Below are 18,038 nucleotides of genomic sequence, written 5' to 3'. Positions count from 1 at the left end.
ACAAACTGACCAGTATTTCAATGGGAACTATGGGCCTGCTTTTGGCTAATGAGATGGTCAATGTCCGGTTCCATATTTGTCACTGCTAGCCTAACAAGTGATATGACGTGCTTCCGGAGCCGTGAAGCATGTGTCCCGTGTCACCGGAAGTAGTACTGTACGTGAGCGACGCCTGGCTTTGCGGCACCACCACATATGCACAGGAGCGTCCGCATCCTGTGCTCCTCTTACTGACCACCAATGAAAGAGGTGTCCCTTCTGGAAGTGAGGCGGGGGCCGGATAAGTGGCCTCAGGGGGCCGCAGTTTGGGGACCCCTGCCATAGATATTGTTTACTGGTTCTCAGTTGCATTGTCGTATTCAGACATTGAAAGAATTTGTCAGTAATCTTTTTTGTACATGTGTATTTAGCTGTTGTTTATTTTATTGAAGCACATTAAATATCTTTAATACCACCTGCCTATTTTATTGAAGGATTCATGCTGTCGAGAAAAACAAAATAAAACATCACTATAGAGTTATAAGACAGAACATTTGCAACAGAGATGACAGAGATCAAGGGAATGTCAAAATTACCAGAATGAAGAAAATAGAGAATTGAAGATGAGACTAAAACCAGAGAGATAGAAAAGCCCTCCGGCAAAATACAGCTCTGGAGGAAAGTATGTTAGAAGGTAGAATTGCATAGAAAGAATGTATTTTATGGGAAGTGTACTAAAAGCCACATGACCTTCCCTATATATTGAAATTGAAAGTCAGATTTTATGTAAGATACAACCTACTCACAGGAATTGTCAATGAAATAATTATTGAAATTATTGTGGTTTTTTAAAACATACAATCATTGAACTATCACAGAAACTTAACTGATAGATTTTCAAGTAAAATAACTATATAGTTTCTTGATTATTTTTAATTCTGGAAGTTTTATTGAAATTTAACTAAAAACTAATCATGGTACTGTGTATTTTTTTAATTAGTGTTAATTCCTAGGAAGGGTTAAATAGGTAGGAAGTATATATTTACAGATATTTTAGGCTTGTTCTTTTAAACAATTGCTTAATTATAAAAGGAATAAGATATAAGAATATCCACCTTTGACTTTTTAAAAAAATTAAGAGGACAGAAAACTAAATATAGAGGGCCTTTTGTCACTATGCTTAGAAATGCAACTATGATCTTATTTGTAAATGATCCTTACTTGAGTGTGTCCAGATTCATGGTGTTTGATTTTAAGAAATAGTAAATTTTGTGCTGATTAGAAAATTAATTAGTAATATAAGCTTTTATATCTCCCAAGTAGTCTTAGATATATATAAATATATACATGAAGCTAGTCAAATATCAAACACACTTTTTTACTTTGCAACATAAGATAATTTTGAACAGTAAAATAAGAGAACAAGAACTGCTCAACTTAAAAGAAGTCACAGGTTTAGTATGGGATAGTTTCTGTGATTTCTAAGGCACCTCATTGATATATAAAGAATTTCTTAGATTCAGAATAGATTGGGTACCTGCAGCATTATACATAATTCTTCATTGGTACCACCGTGTCCACCTGCTCTGGTTTTCTTGCCCTCTTGTTCACAGAGCTGCATATCCCTCTCTCCCTATTCCTACCACACTGCCCTATAACTACTTTCTTACTTATTCTTACCTCCATTTAGGTGGTCGTGATGCCTTGATTTGTGGCCATGTCTTATTCTTGTGGCTGCCCTCAACCCAAAGGGCAGTGTCTAGCACATGTGTATCAGGTACTGAGTAGGTGCTTGAGTGCACGCAGAATTGAATGAATGGAAGGAAGAACTCAGAAAAATATTGTGTGATGGCAATATTATCTTAGATGTATGGAACATTTTTTATTTATCTTCACTTCCATTTAGAAATGTAGGCATGCAACAATGCTATTTAATATACAGATGAAGAAAAACCGAATGTTGTGACGAGTCCACGTAGTTCCCAACTACCTGCTTTGGATTTTTTTTTTCCATTCTGAGCTGCTGATTCTTTATTATAGTAACATAGACAACGTTAATGACACTGACTGAGGGCAGGTTTCAAGTGGGAAGAATTTATACCCACCCTTGAGCAAAATAGCATGCTCAGCCAAAGATAACCAACCACCTTTTTCTTCCTTTCTTTAAAAAGTCAATGGTGTCACTGCTCCTGCAAATTTTTTTGGTCATTTTTATTAATTTGTCATTGATGAACACCTAGGAAACATACCCAACACCAGACCAGACTAGAATGTAGGCAGTTTTCAGAAATTTTTACCAAGTAGAATTTCTGAAGGTGCAGTTGCTTCCTACCAAGCCAGATTCCCTTTGGTGCCCCAAATCAGTTCCAGCATAAAGGGCAGAGGTCCTGAGCAGAAACTTGGTGTAATTTTTTTCAGTCATGGCCACCATTTGGTGCACTTGTAGCAGAACATTGTTGGGCATGTAAGGTTTGGCTTCATGAATTGTAGTTGAGAGGACTGGTAAGAATTATGAGAATTCTGGTCAAAGGGCAAAGGGCAGCCATTGGGAAAGAATTAGCATGCCAATATTTCAACAACATGGGCAAGTAGCAGCCAAGGACTGGCATGGAAAGGTAGACACCCTTGGGACCGTGGAGGTGAAAGAGGTCAATGACATGGAGCACTCCCCATTGAGTCCAGTGATTGAGATGAAATGAGCACAGCCTTGATGAGTCCAGAGTTGGTCCTTTTCTTGTGATGATATTTCCCTTTTCATCGAGAAACAGGAAGTATGAATGCCTACTGTTTGGAGAATCCGGATAGAGGAATTTGAAGACTAATGGGGGGTTAAGTTTGCATAGTAGATCTCTAAGAAGAATTGGCTAGTTAGATCTTTACTTGAGTGGAGATTACCTCACCCCTGTTTTGGACCTTAATATAACAGGACTTTACAGCTAGTCTCTGGACAAGTTCCTATATGTTTAACAGTGCATTTACTCAAACAGGAAATTGCTTATTAAAACAAAAGATTTTTGGAAAATCTGTTTTCATAAGCATGTCCTTTCATTTATTTATTGGTGGTTTTTTGTTTTTTTTACTAAATAAGGAAATAACATTATACCTCATACTTTAATTTAAAATTTTGTTTAGTGTATTAGATATCCCAGGAGACATTTTTGAATTGAGAACAGAAGGATACGCACCTTCTTTTTAAGATTTCTGAAATGCTGTTGTGTTGTGTGTGTGTGTGTGTGTTTTCCTGTGTGCTATCAGAGGGCAGAACTAGAAACCGATGTAGTTACTGGGAGACATAAATATAGAGCAAGTGTTCTAAGAACTAGAATAATACCAAGATTATCAGATATTCGAGGTTATCCAGTTCAGCCCCTTGTGATAGTGTGGTCCAGTTATACAGCAGGAGTAAATATTTGTGACCCAGTTGGTAGAGAGACTGGACCTGTGTTTATGCTGGTTCAGAAACACAGCGGGTTGCCTGCAGAACACAGAGACGGTTCCGGGTGGGAGGAGATGGTGGGAATGTTGTTGATGGAATCGCTGCATTTTATAATGAGACAGATGAGATGATCAGATGGGGTGTAACCAGAGTAGACTGTGATCTCCTTGAAGACAGACTGTTTTTCTCTATATCCTTCCTGTTTAGGGAACTAACAGGGAATAAAAGGAGCTTTACAAGTATTTATTTAATGTTTTAATAAATACCATAGTTTCAGTAGTGGAAAATTCTGCCTGACTTTATGCTGTCAAATGTTCATTCTTTTTTCTGTTTTAAGTTGGATATTTTCTCCCTTGTAATGCGTTAAAATCTGGACAGTTATGTCTGGCTTTGTCCCCCATTGTGTGATCAATGTTTCTCTTAACGTATGACTCCTAAAATTTAAAGAAAACATTGGAAACATGGTCTGATTAATGTCAAATATAATGGAATCTTGCCCTGTGTACACATTGTAGGTTTGCTGTGTTTACTTCTTTGAGCCATATGTTCTAAAGCGTTTTAGATCTGTAGTATCACAACATCTACCATTTAGAGGGCCAGAGTATCTATTTCAAGTACACAAAATAAACTCCTGAGCTAATGTGTCAATGTCCCCCCCCCCCCCCCCACGCAAGGAGAAATATTAGGAGTTTAATGGGTTGAATAGAAATTTCCTTTTGAATAGTTAACTAAATTGCTATCACCTTGTAGGCCCCTAAATCCCAATCTGTTTTCTAAGGAAATATCTTTGCAGCTGTTTCAAATAATGGGTGGTTTGAAGATGATTATTAGTGTGGTTTTCTGCACACCCAAAACTTAGACCCTATTCTGTTACTTGTCTTTGAAGCTATGGAGTTGGGTTAAATAATTTCAGATTACTTTTATTGATTAGGGTTTTTTTGTTTGTGTTTTTTTTTTTTGTTTTGTTTTAGTGAGAGAGAGACACACACACAGAGCTTGAGACAGAGACAGCCAGGAAGGGAGAAAGATGATAAGCATTAGTTTGTAGTTGCAACACTTTAGTTGTTCATTGATTGCTTTCTCCTGTGTGCCTTGACCCGGGGCTCCAGCTGAACCAGTGACCCCTTGCTCAAGCTAGCAACCTTCAGCTTCAAGCCAGCGACCTTTGAGCTCAGCCCAGGGACCATGGGGTCATATTTATGGTCCCACACTCAAGCCAGCGACCTCAGGGTTTCAAACCTGGGCCTTCGACATCCCAGGTTGACATTCTATCCACTGCGCCTCTACCTAGTCAGGCAGTTTTTTTGTTGTTGTTTGTTTATGTTTTTAAGTCTGCTAATATTTAGTTCTGTAAAAGGCATTTATAAAGTAATTTTTATTTCATGTACATTTACATAGACATTTCAAACATTTTTAGAAATTTTATTTATTGAGGTTTATTTAATTTTGGTAATTCAGTCACAATAAATTGTATGTGTGTGTGCGCGTGCGCGTGTGTATGTGTGTGTGTGTGTGTAGTCTTCAAAGACTGAAACGTAAATGCGATGAGTAGAAGTTCAGGGTCACTTCAGTCAGAGTCTCCAAAGCACTGTGGTGATTGTGGTGATTGTGACTGAGGGAATGCCTGAGTAGGGAGGAAACTGATAACACTAAACCACAGTGGCCTCTGAAATGATGAAGTAGAGCACTCTCGATTAGTTTTTTTTAATGTGGACCCATGCTTGATTTTCACCTCGGGGAAACTAATCACTTGTCCACTGAAGTTGATCTTCAAATAAATGTGATTTAGGCAGAGCCAGTGGTACCTGCTGTTTTATAAATAAGGAAACTGGTTTTGAGAGGTTATGTGATTTAACCAAATAGGCTCTCAGAGTGAGCAAGCATTGACTTTAGTAGTACTGCAACCCAGAGTTTGTCACTAAAAGTTGAACATGTTGTCCATTTAGCATCATGAGTATGGACTCATCACCCCTTTCCTTCTCTCTAGCAATGGAGACAGGAATTCCTACGTTGTAATCCCCGTTTTCCAATGGGACCTTGGGAAATTTAATTACTTTGTTTTGAGTCTTAGTTTCTTTACCATTAAAATGGAACAATGTATTTACATTTCACCATATTTTGAATGGGATCATGTATGACTTTGGCTTGGGGTACTCATTTAAAATTTTTTATTTCCTTTCTCTTTTTTTTGTGTGTGCAAAAAACATTGGCTTTATTTGGGTAGACAGATTGCAGCCCATGCTAATAGATACTTTAATCAGCTATGTTCCACCAAGTGGTAGTAGGTACAAACATAAACAGGTAACTACTACCGAGAGTTATGTAATACAATTGTGCTATGTATTATGAACCTGAACGAGCACAGACAAGGAAGCAGTAATGGTTTCCCTTGAAGTAAGCTTAGCAAAGGAAGTGCTGTGTTGAGTTCCTTCATGATGGTTAAAAGCTATGGGGTTTTCACAACGACTACGGCATTGAAGACTAGGAAAGCATCATCAGCACAGTGCTCAGTGTGTCATACCTTTGGGGAACAGCTAATCAAAGGGTCTCTTGTGGATGAAACTTCCTAGGAGAGGAGATGATAGATTTATAAAATTATTTAAAGATATATTCAGCTGTATTCATTTCACATATTAAGCATATAACTCTGTTTCAGGCACCGATTTGGTTGCCGAGGTGTATGGAAAACCTGGAGATTATATTCTAGTGGAGAAAAAAAAGAATAAACTAACTAGCTCTGGAGCATAATAAGGGCTGTGAAGAAAACCAGAGCAGAGTAAGGGGACTGGGAATGAGGGTGGGGAGGGCCTGCTAGTTTACATGGGATGATCAGAAAGGACAGTTTGGGGAGTTGACATTTGAGTAAGAAACCTGAGTCAAGTTAGAGAGTGAGCCCTGCACATCTCAGGGAAGACATTCCATCAGCGGAAACAAAAAGTACAGATCCTGATGTGAGAGCAGACTTGAGTGATTTTGAGAAGCAGTGTGGTTGTCAGTGAAATTCAACTTACGGGACCCTGAAATTTCAGAAGGGCACATTGAAAAGGATAGCCTTTTTTTTTATTACATTAAAGCGTAAGGGCTCTGACTGTGATACTGTTCTTAGGGCCATCTACATTAAGTATGTTTATGTCTACATGAACGTGTATGTCCATTTTTACATTCATCTATCATTTATCTGACAATGTGTCCATCCAGCCAACAATTCAACCAGTATTTTTTGTGTAACTTCTATGACCCAGGTACCATTCTAGGCCCTAGCTCTCAGTTATATCCATGTTTTAAGTTTAGTCGCATTCCAAGAAACAGAATATTATAGTAACAGTGGCTTATGTATTAGCCTCATCTATTTTTCTGAACCTAGTTGATAATTTTAAGACAATGTAAATTGTCACCTTATTGGGCATATGTACTTTAGCCAGTGCCAGCATCTTACAGCTTAAAAAGTTGGAAAAAAAAAAAGGTGGAGGTGGGGGAACAAGAAAAAGAATATCCCTCCCATCTGGATTAAGAGGACGCTGATACAGAATATTTGATAATTGGATTGTCTGTTCTGGGCTGGTGAATGTGGCAAAATTCAGGGTTTTTTTCCTAAGAAACAGACCAAATTGTTTATTGATGCTGGGGAGGAAAAGGGTTGGACACATACTTGCAAGACCTATGTCTTTCCCACAATTTGGAAGGATAAGGGAATTACTAAGAATTTGACGTTGGAACTTTTCCTTCTAATTGTGGCTTTGGCCATTTGAAGGAAAAAAGAAAGTCAAGGAACCCAGAAGGTGATAGACTGAACAATATGGGAGGTACTCATGGTAAAAACAAGCCTTTAGCCAAGCAGCTGGCCAAGGTGCTTTAGTTTTGGACAGTATAAACTGAGGTGGCCTGTTGCACAGTGGCGTTTAGGAAAATTAATTAAAATACTATACCAACTGCTCAAAGTTTTGTTGTTTTGTCATCTTCCTTATCCTTTCTACTATTTCTTTATAGCTAATTTTTCTGCTTTCTGTGGTTTGAAAATATTGTAAAAAAAACTTAATAATACTTGTACTTAAATTTTTTTAAATTCTGGATAGGTAATTTAATAACAAAAATTTCTACTGATTTTATAGATATAACTGGTTTGGAGAATGTCTAACTTTCTGGACAGTTGGCATTGTGATACAGAGGCGCTCACCTCTCTCTCAAATCAATGCCTCCTTCCTCTCTCTTGTCCGAGGGATCCTGGTCTATGACTGAGCCTCTATATTTTCTACTTAGGAGGTGAATTCCTTTTGAAAATTAATTATTGCTCATATTAAACATGTTAATTTGAATGAAAATAAGATATTAGGAAAAGCAAGCTTGTGATCATCTGTAATCCAGGGCACGTTAAGATAAACATAGTGACAAATCAATTGCAGCCCCCAAATTAGGCTTCAGGAGATTATGTTTACAATCTGATGTATACTATCATTGACATTCATTCGTATACTTATAAGTGTATAATATTATGAACATTCTTCTGTCATCTTTAGGGACTGTATATTATGCCATCATATACATTCAATGATTCTCCTATAGTTTATTTCACATTCTTTCCTATTACAATGATAACATAAGCCTCTTTCTGGTCCAGGTTTGTTCCTGTCTGCCTGTGGGTGGCCAGGTCGCACTTCTGTTCCCATGTGGCATCCCTGTTCTCTCACCTTCCATTCAGAACTCAGCCCTTTCCCACCTTAGCCTCCTGCACTCTAGGTTTCTGCTTTTTGCCACAGTAGCAGTTCTGGGGAAATAGCAGGTTGCTATTCCCCTCTTTATTTCACTGCAGTCCTAGTGCCTCTAATCATGTAAAGACTCCCGTTATTTCTAGATTTCGAAATCCACTTTCAGCTTTCTCTCAGTTGTTTCTCCTGTTGCAAACAGAGTGCAGGGGATCCTTGAGTTACGACACAGTTCTGTTACTACGACAGTGAGATAAACAGAATTTGACTTAGTTGTGTTTCTAAAACATAGAAACACAACTGAGCCACAGAAAAAGGAAAAGTACATATATATATAATATTATATATATATAATATATACATATACATACATATACATATATACATATTATATATATAATATATATACATATACATACTATACTGTACACTGTACTGTGTATTCTTCCACTGCATGCAACCAAACTAGTTTGCCCACATAGTCCCTAAGTACTACACTAAGGGCATACTACACAGAGTGGAAACACTCACATCTCAATTTTGTATATGTGTGTGTGTGTGACAGAGACAGAGAGAGGGACAGGTAGGGAAAGACAGACAGGAAGGGAGAGAGAGGTGAGAAGCATCAATTCTTTTTAAATTTATTTTTTTTGGATTTTTCTGAAGTTAGAAGCCAGGAGGCAGACAGACTCCCTCAGACTCCCACATGTGCTCCACCGAGATCCACCTGGCATGACCACCAGGGGGCGATGCCCTGCCCATCTGGGCCGTTGCTCCGCTGTGGCCGGAGCCATTCTAGCACCTGAGGCAAAGGCCATGGAGCCGTCCTCAGTGTCCAGGCCAACCTTGCTCCAATGGAGCCTTGGCTGTGGGAGGGGAAGAGAGAGAGAGAGAGAGAGGTAGGAGAGGAGGAGGGTAGAGAAGCAGATGGGTGCTTCTCCTGTGTGCCCTGACTGAGAATCAAACCCGGGACTTCCACATGCCAGGCCAACACTACCGCTGAGCCAACTGGCCAAGGCCAAGAAGCATCAATTCTTTGCTGTGACACCTTAGTTGTTCATTGATTGCTTTCTCATATGTGCCTTGACAGGGGGAGAGGGGGGCTACAGCAGAGCAAGTGATCCCTTGCTTAAACCAGAGACCTTGGGCTTAAGCCAGCAACCTTGAGGTTTTGAACCTGGGCCCTCTGCATCCCAGTCCGAAGCTGTATCCCCTGCGCCACCGCCTTATCAGACTCAATTTTTTTAAGTTTTTAAGGGAGTGAGCATTGTAAAATTGAAATATCATATGTCCAGACTGTCATAACCCGAGGACCCCCCTGTCATCGATAAAATGCAGATCAGAAACTTTCACTTCTCCACTTCCCATTCTCATACCCTACCTTCAACTCTCCTGGCATGTTAGGTGAGTATAAACTTCTTAGCATTATCTGGCCCGTTTTCCTTTCTTGTCCTTTCTACTAACAACTTTTGTTTTCTATCACCGTTAGAGGTGAGTTGGATTCTCCCTTTCCTCCAGTGTGTTCTATTCTCCTGCTGTTCTTTTAATAGTTAGTCAATTTCTTTCTCTGTGCTCTCTGAACATCTTAAACCAGGATTTCTCAGTCTTGGAACTTTTGTCATTTTGTGTTGACTTAATTTTTGGTTGCGGGGTGCCATGTTGACCTCTCCCTGTTAAGTACCAGTAACAAGCTCCTCTTGATCCCCTGCCCCACTATGACAACCCAGAATGTCTTCAGACATTGCCAAGTGTTTCCTGAGCAGCAATATCTTCCCTAGTTAAGAACACCTCCCTCTATGTACCCTTTTCTGAAGTACTTACAATAATGCCTTGTGATCATGTCTTTACTTGTTCATCTTCTTTCCTGTGAGAGGTCAGAGCCAGTGCACCTCTGTACGTTGAGCAGTGTTGAGACTAGTAGCTTCTAGTCAGTCTGTGTTCATTTGCTGTCTGAGTATGTGCTAGAATGGACCGACCCCCTTGTTACTGTTCCCAGACAAATGAGAAAGATCAGTCAGCAATGGAGAATTTTGCCATTATACAAGAGCTATATTTTGATAGTTTAATTTGATAATTTATGGTGCTTTGCTTTGTAATAAGTGAATTCAATGTAATATCCTATAGGTACATGAGTGAAGATGTAAAATATTTTTGCTAGCGTGTTTTTAAAAAAGAGGCTAGGTTTTTAAAAGGTTATTTGTTTATTTCATTAATTGGTCAATCATAGTTAAGCATCTGCTTTGTGCCAATGACTTTGTTTATTTCTGAAGCAGCCGTAACCTTAGGGTCTTTGGGGCTTTTTAGATAGATATTCAGGGAATAATTTTAACGTGGTGAGATAGAAATAAGTCACAACAACAAGAATGTCCAAGGAAGTGAACGGAGACCAACACCCAGGCAGGCAGGCCTTGTGGCTGTGGACGGTGTAGGGTGTGTTTATACGACATCCCAAACAATCTTAACAAGTTGATGCTTTGTATTATTACCCATAAGCAAGCCTCTCCATTTTTTGCTTTTATTCAACTTCATTACCATGAATTTGGAGAATTATTGTCTAAGACAACAGTGGCTGAAAATGGGCATTGTGATAAGCATTTTATATTTTCTTTATGTTGTATCTAAATAATCCCCCCCCCCCCATTATTCCTCCTTTACCTGAATTTCTGTAGTATGAAGTGTAACACGGCAAGTATTCTGATCTTACGGTCTACTCTGTCTGCAGAGGTGTATGTGAGTGAGACCCCTTTTAATCATTCGTATAATGATTGGTGGCTCCCTGTTGTTAAACCACAGTTATTGATCCATTATCGCTGAAGTACATGGCTGAAGGAACTGGGGCTGTCAGGCATTGATTGACTAGGAAGGAAGTGTAGAGCTATTCTAACTCACTTTTATTTTCATCAGCAACAGTTACAGTAGAGACTTGTGCAAGACCTCCACGATGCAACATCACTTTTCCTGCATTACGAGTTGTCTGATGTGACTGAAATTGCCGGGATAACTTAAACTGCTGCATTTAAAATATTTAGAACAGAAGAAACAGTCCAAAACCTTCTTATCTAACTTGGCTAATGGCTCAGACTCTGGAAAATCAATTGAGGGTGGGGGTTGATGGGTGAGAAAGAACAGATTTAAAGTATAAGATTGTCCCTAAGTAAATTGAAGAACATGTAATGTATGTTAACATTTTATTTCTATACAAACTGTTCAGACAAAACAAGCATCTTTTTGTATTAAGTAAAATTGTTTAATGGCTGTTCAAATAATTAACTTCAAGCTATAATTAATAGCTGTCTCTTGGTACAGTTTTTAATTTGGGCAGTTTCAGGAGGGTTTGGGGCCTCTTTGCACAAATATTTTAGATAAGGATACAATGTGAAGATACTAAAGGTACTTATTGCAAGTGTCTCTCATTTAGTACAGCTTACACATATTTTAAAATATGAGATGAGCACTGTTTGTTTTAGTGAATGCTTAATAAAGCTCATGTTATGCCTTGAATTCTAGTTAGAACAAAGAAGAACGACAAAAAATAAATGAACAGAAGGGTAGTGGCAGAGTAAAACCTAAAAAAGAGAGGACAAAAGCTACTGTTTCTGGTGACATTTTATCCATGCCTATGAGCCTGCGCGTTTGTCCCTCTCTCTGATGTTTTAGTTTTGTTATAATTACAGTATCTTGCCTGCACTTTGTCCCTCTGATCCTTTGTTAAAGCCCAGATCATTCTGTGCAGACTGCGCTGGTAGGTGTGATTTATTGAGTGACAAGTAGCTGTAGGGTAGAACACCCGCCTCTGTACCTGAGTAAAGTATTAGACATCACAAAGCCGGGGCAGGCAGGAGGGGGCCTCCAAAGGGGGTGGGGGAGGCGCAAAGCAAAGACCAGGAACGCAGCAGCTCCTGGATACAGATCAGACAAGAGGTTCAGCCACAAATCACCTAGAAACATGTCAGACGCTGCATGTTTGTTGTTTTACACTGAGGGCACAGCCATAGTCCAAAAGTATTGATTCTTTTCTTTGTACAGAGACAGAGACTGTCAGCCCTAGCAGGCTGACCTTGGTATGGCGCAGACAACTATTCCCCACCCTGCCGACCAGATGAACCCCACAGGAAAAGCCTAGGCGAGATATGCCAATGTCCACTTCACAGGCACAGAGAGAAACCGATGCCTGCTGAAACGGCTCCTTCTGCTTCCCAAGCACTCCTCCCCCTCCTGGGCCCCCAAAGTGCTCCTGTGACAGAAAATTGGAGGCAGGATTCTTGGACTGTGTGTGTGTGTGGTGGTGGGAGGGGGAGAATGAACAAAAAGAAGCCCTTTTTATTTTATTTAACTATGAGATAACCTGAAGGATGTCTGGCCAATGTCGTGTTTGAGTGTGCATTTTTTGTTGGAGAGGCAAGGGAAGATAGTTTATTTTCTGTTTGTTCATATCAAAGGTAAAATCTCTGTGTGTGGGCACTTAAAAATGTTTTGATTTTGGGGGGTAGAGGGATGATTTTCTCTGTTTTAAAAGCTTTGGTGACAGGTGAGAGATGGAGAAAAACATCAACTCTAACACTTAATTCATATGTGATTATTTTGAACCTTGTTTAATAGTAAAAACTATATAGATCCGTTTACTATATGAACCCACTGTTCTCTTTCTAGTCTTAGACTCTGTAACCATTTTTGCAGCATTTAAAATGCATTTATTTTGAAAAATCAAGTAATTTTTAGTTGTAAAAACTAGTTTGTACTTTAGAATTTTTATTTGTTTTGGCCGAATGTGAATACAAGCCCCCAACATTTGAAATGAAGAGTTCAGAACTTGAACCTGTAAACCATTAGAAAGAAATGACTGCAAAGGGCCTTTCTGCAAGCACAGCCTACCCTCCGTCAGTCTGGGCCGGAACTTCGGTGCCTCAGGAGGGCTTGCTTCCAGGGAGACGGAGGGGGTTTCAAGAGTCACTCCTTGCCTAAGTTAAGTGTTTTATTTTGACTAACAATAGGAGGGAGGACGCCTTTTCTCCCTTTCGTTTTTAGGAATGTTGTCCCATGCACGAGTCTTGTCTATAAGATTGAGCAGTCCATGGGGAAAACTCAAGTAGCTTTCCAGTTATGCCTGAACAAGATTATCAGACACACTGATGGAGAAGAAAAGTGGTATGTCATGTGCACTTCAAGATATTCAAAACACCCTCTCTTAAAAAATAAGGCTCTTTTCCAAATAGAGTAGTGCAAACAGGTTTGGTGTATGTGGTAGGATATTGAATTTGCATAACTTACTGTAATCTTTTATTAAAATAATTTTTTAAGTGGTCTATTGAAGATAAAAATTGCAAGTACATATAAGGCATCTTAAACTCATTACTCATTTGTATGAGAAACCCTTTTATTTTCTACAAATATACTTTCACGTTTATACTATTTGACAGTTGGTAAACTAAAAGAAACCTCGATAGTTAAAAAAAATTATTCGTTTTATAGTCATATTTTTACTTGATCTTATGGTGAGAGATCTGTTAAGTATTGGGATTTTCAGACTCCTGACAGGGGAATTTTTCAGATAAGTGTAATATTCTCTGAAAATAATATAAGATGTAACTGATTATTTTGGTTTCTTATTCTGATTCTCTCTATTTCTCTATTTCTCATTCTTTTTGTTAGGTCTTTACATCCAAAAAAGCCTTATGATTTTAAGGGTAGGGACAGCCAAGCCTGTTTGGGGCATGTAAAAAAAAGAAAAAGGCAAATTATTTAGGATGTATCGACGTGTTTACAAAAGAATATTCTAGTTATAAAATGGGAGATGAGGAGTGACTATGCTATGTAAGAAATACCATTTAGGAAAAATAGTGCAGAGAAGAGATTTAGGAATGGTTTAAGATCTCAACACTAAGGACTGGTATTTTTTTTAGCACTCTTCTTTTAATACATACATGCTAATCATATGTCTTTCTGTCTTCCCTGTATATGTTATGCCTACTTGATTTACTACTGAAATTATATTGCTTTTGAAAGTGTCAGTTGAGTTATCCCTTGCCTTGTTAGTATCATGTTTGATTTCTTGGACAGAGACATAAATCACTATCTAATATGCAGGTCTTTTGAAGAAGCACCCAAGGTTTATTGCCAGTAACAGACTAGTGGCCTTATGTGGACTTTCCATGAATAAAACAGATTGATGAGCCATTTTATAGCATCGCAAGCTGTATTATAAATACATCACCCTTTTCAGTAATTTAACGTGAGGAACAGCCTAATGAGCTTCCAGCCATGATCAGCCAGAGCTGAGAGTTCTGTTTAGCTTCTAGGACAAGTGACTGGTGGAGGGTAAGAAACCCAAACCCTGTAATATTATTCTCAGTTCAGTGGCAAAACCCTTGTAATATGAATCATCTGAAACAACAGTAAAGTCAGGCTGCATTTAGAATTGTCAGAGTAATAAAGTAAAATATGCATCGGTCGGATATTCCTTGTAACTGGAAGCAGAGGTGATTTTGGCTTTTTAAGTTATTTGAAATGTTTGTTTTGCTGATTGTAGTCATCAGCAAAATGGATCAGCAAGTTCCTGTTTTGAAATATATATGATCTAACATCTATCTGACAGCTTGGAAGAGAAACAGGTAGATATGGTTACCACATCTTCAGGCTCTCTGTTGAAAGTATAGCTCAAGATGATCATTGTTTCTGTATTCAAGCCTTCTCTTTTGTACAGTTTACAACACTTCGTCTTTGGTATCTAATTAATCCTCATAATATGCTGGTGGAGTAGGGTAAGCAGGTGGCACCTGTATGTAAACAGTTATTATCCTTGTCTTTCTGGTGGGGAAACTGAGGCATATAAAATAAAGATGGTTGATTTTAAGAGTTACCTGAGTAGAAAGAAGAACAAGATAAATGAATTATTAAAAATAAAAAATATTGTTTATTAGGTATAATGGATGTCAACATTTAGAGAACTAACACAAATATACCTTTGTAGACCTGTACTCTTCTAATAGTTTGGAAGATAGACCACACTTAGAACTGAAAAGTCATAGTTTCATGAATGAATTTTTGCTACTGTGCTATACACAAAGTTGAAAGTGTATTTTACATTTTCAGAAGTTGGGCTTTGATCTGAAGTGGCAACGTTCATAAATATAAAGAGGTGAATAATTAGCCTATTGTAAAAAAAAATTTCAAACATAATTTCCACTATGAAAACAGCTATGGAGAGACTGTAATTTATTACCCAGATGTGAAATACCTTGAGTGAATGAAAAACTGAAAATGCTTTAATTAGTATTTACAGAATAGGTAAAAACAGAACATTTTACCACTAAGGCATAAACAAATCAGTGATAGCCTAATCCGGCAGGTTCTACCTACACTCAGATCAATGCAGCTCCAATTAAAAATAATAACAATAGAAATAGAATGGCCCCACTTGTGCCCTCTGTTCCTTATTGAAAATGGTTGACAAGTAGAATTTTCTTTTAGAGTCCATCTGTCATGACAATAGACATTTAATATTCCATATTCGGAGCAAAGTATTTTTTTTCTTTGTATTTTTCTGAAGTTAGAAGCAGGGAGGCAGACAGACGCTCGCATGCACCCGACCGGGATCCACCCAGTATGCCCAACAGGGGGCGATGCTCTGCCCATCTGGGGTGCTGCTCTGTTGCAGCTGCAGCCATTCTAGCGCCTGAGGTGGAGGCCATGTAGCTGTCCTTAGCACCCAGGCCAACTTTGCTCCAATAGAGCCTTGGCTGTGGGAGGGGGAGAGAGAGAAAGATTGAGAGAGAGAGAGAGAGAGAGAGAGAGAGAGAGAGAGAGGAAGGAGAGGGGGAAGGGTGGAGAAGCAGATGGGCACTTCTCCTGTGTGCCCTGACTGGGAATCGAACCCTGGACTTCCACACATCAGGCCGATGCTCTACGGCTGAGCCAACTGGCCAGGGCTGGGACAAAGTACTTTTGAAACCAGCTGCATTCATCTCAGGTTTGCTTTCTCCTCTGCTGTTTACCTTCCTCCCATACACATCTGGGGGTGGGGGTGGACTGCAAATCTAACCTAATCAGATTGGATAAACTACTCTGTCCTCAGTTTCTCCATTTCTAAAACTGTGCACTGTAATTTAACTTTCCTTGAGAAACTATTTGGAAGAATATTACAAAATGTATTTGTAAGGTCTCTGTCTCCGTAGAATTTTTTTTTTTTTGTATTTTTCTGAAGCTGGAAATGGGGAGGCAGTCAGACAGACTCCCACATGCATCCGACCGGGATCCACCTGGCATGCCCACCAGGGGGCGATGCTCTGCCCATCTGGGGTGTCGCTCTGTCGCAACCAGAGCCATTCTAGCGCCTGAGGCAGAGGCCACAGAGCCATCCTCAGCGCCCGGGCAAACTTTGCTCCAATGGAGCCTTGGCTGCAGGAGGGGAAAAGAGAGACAGAGAGGAAGGAGGGGGGGATGGAGAAGCAGACGGGCGCTTCTCCTGTGTGCCCTGGCCGAGAATCGAACCTGGGACTCCTGCACGCTAGGCCGACGCTCTACCACTGAGCCAACCGGCCAGGGCCTCCATAGAATTTGGTATTGACATTTAGTTCCAGTCTTTGGGGTATCCCAGAATTTTATAGCTGGGTGAATGAGCTTAGCATTTTAGCATAGGCTGAACCAATGCTTGTGGCCATACCAGTTAATGATTCTGTAGCAATAAACGAAGTTTTGACAGCACATTATCTGAAAAGTTTGGCTGATTCATCAATTAAACATCAGAAATAAATAAAAAATCTTTCTCTTACAGATTTTGCCATTAGAACATAAAATCCTAAAAATTTGAAGCTTAAAAGTTAGAAACAGAGGCCAATTAGAAGTGATACATACAGTCATCGATTTGTGATTGGTAATACCTAGAAATCATTGGGATGATCACTTAGTAAGTTCTATAATGTAGAATCACTACACTAGGGTGTACACCTGAAACTAGTAACTTAATAGTGTATGTTAACTGAAATAGAAAAATAAAAAAAATAACTTAAAAAATGAAAAATTTTTTAAAAGAAATATCCAGGGGCAGGCAGAATGTGTTCCTCTCTCCCTTCCTCTGTTTCTGTCTTTCTCTAATTTGTGCCAGTGCTTCTAGTTTTTTTTCTTCAGTTAAATGATACTTTTCATAAGAAAAGCATTAGGCTTATGGAAAGAAGGGTGTGTTGCCAATGGACTCAATTCTCCCTTTTGATTTATGAGGGTTTTAGGAAAGCACTCTTCCAGGTCTTCTCCTTTTCCCAGGGACTCTGAGAAAGTCATGTTCAAAACTAATGGTTCCTGAAGAATTGCTCAGCTGCAGACCACTAGCCTCTCCAAACATCGGCTGGTTAAGGGGCGTAACACGTGCTGCTTTTCAGTGCTAAGTCTCGGCACCGTGCTGAAGACCCTGAGCTGGCCTGATGCTGTCAGTCCTGGAACACCTTTGGAATTTCTCCTTTAGTCAGGCTCATTCTTTCATTGGAAGTGCAAACAGATTGTTATTTGTAAAGCTCATCATTTAACATTCCTGTTGTGTGCAAAGAATAGGCTAGCTTTATAAGTACATGCATGCAGTTATATAGCTCTATGTTTTCTTTTATCTTTTGTCACAGAGGCTAAGGGGACTGAGGAGCTATATATACCTTTTTGGCATAAATACATCTCTGGTTTTATGACAAAGTGCTTGACTCAAACTACATTTTAACATAGGTTGAGTACCTCATATCCGTTAACTGCCCTTATATGTGCCTGATCACCTTTAGAGGGAATAATTCTCCTGCAAAACTATTCCTAATAAGTTGCAAATGGAGATCAGTTAAGTAAGTTGTGTTAATTTTGTCATTTGCAAGATTGCCTAATGTGTAATTGGTCAAGAGACTAGAAACTGCTTGTCAAATGTTTCCCTTCACTAATGTGCCATTTCGTGGTTT

General features: G+C 39.2%; 1 protein-coding gene across 9 annotated transcripts in view; it reads left to right on the top strand.

Annotated features, from left to right (window-relative positions):
* BNC2 (basonuclin zinc finger protein 2) overlaps positions 1 to 18,038 on the top strand; it is a 465,978-nt gene that overhangs the window by 218,700 nt on the left and 229,240 nt on the right. Inside the window, exon 1 of one of the 9 annotated variants that reach the window (XM_066368218.1) lies at positions 13,180 to 13,260. The exons of the other annotated variants lie outside the window; for them this stretch is intronic. The gene's annotated coding sequence lies outside the window, so the exon portion shown is untranslated. Of the gene's footprint in view, positions 1 to 13,179; positions 13,261 to 18,038 lie in introns of those variants that run through there. 9 annotated transcript variants of the gene reach the window in all.

The sequence above is a fragment of the Saccopteryx leptura genome, chromosome 2, assembly GCF_036850995.1.
Source record: "Saccopteryx leptura isolate mSacLep1 chromosome 2, mSacLep1_pri_phased_curated, whole genome shotgun sequence".
NCBI lineage: Eukaryota > Metazoa > Chordata > Mammalia > Chiroptera > Emballonuridae > Saccopteryx > Saccopteryx leptura.
Note: the sequence above shows the minus strand (reverse complement) of the source record. Positions and strands in the feature narration are given on the sequence as shown.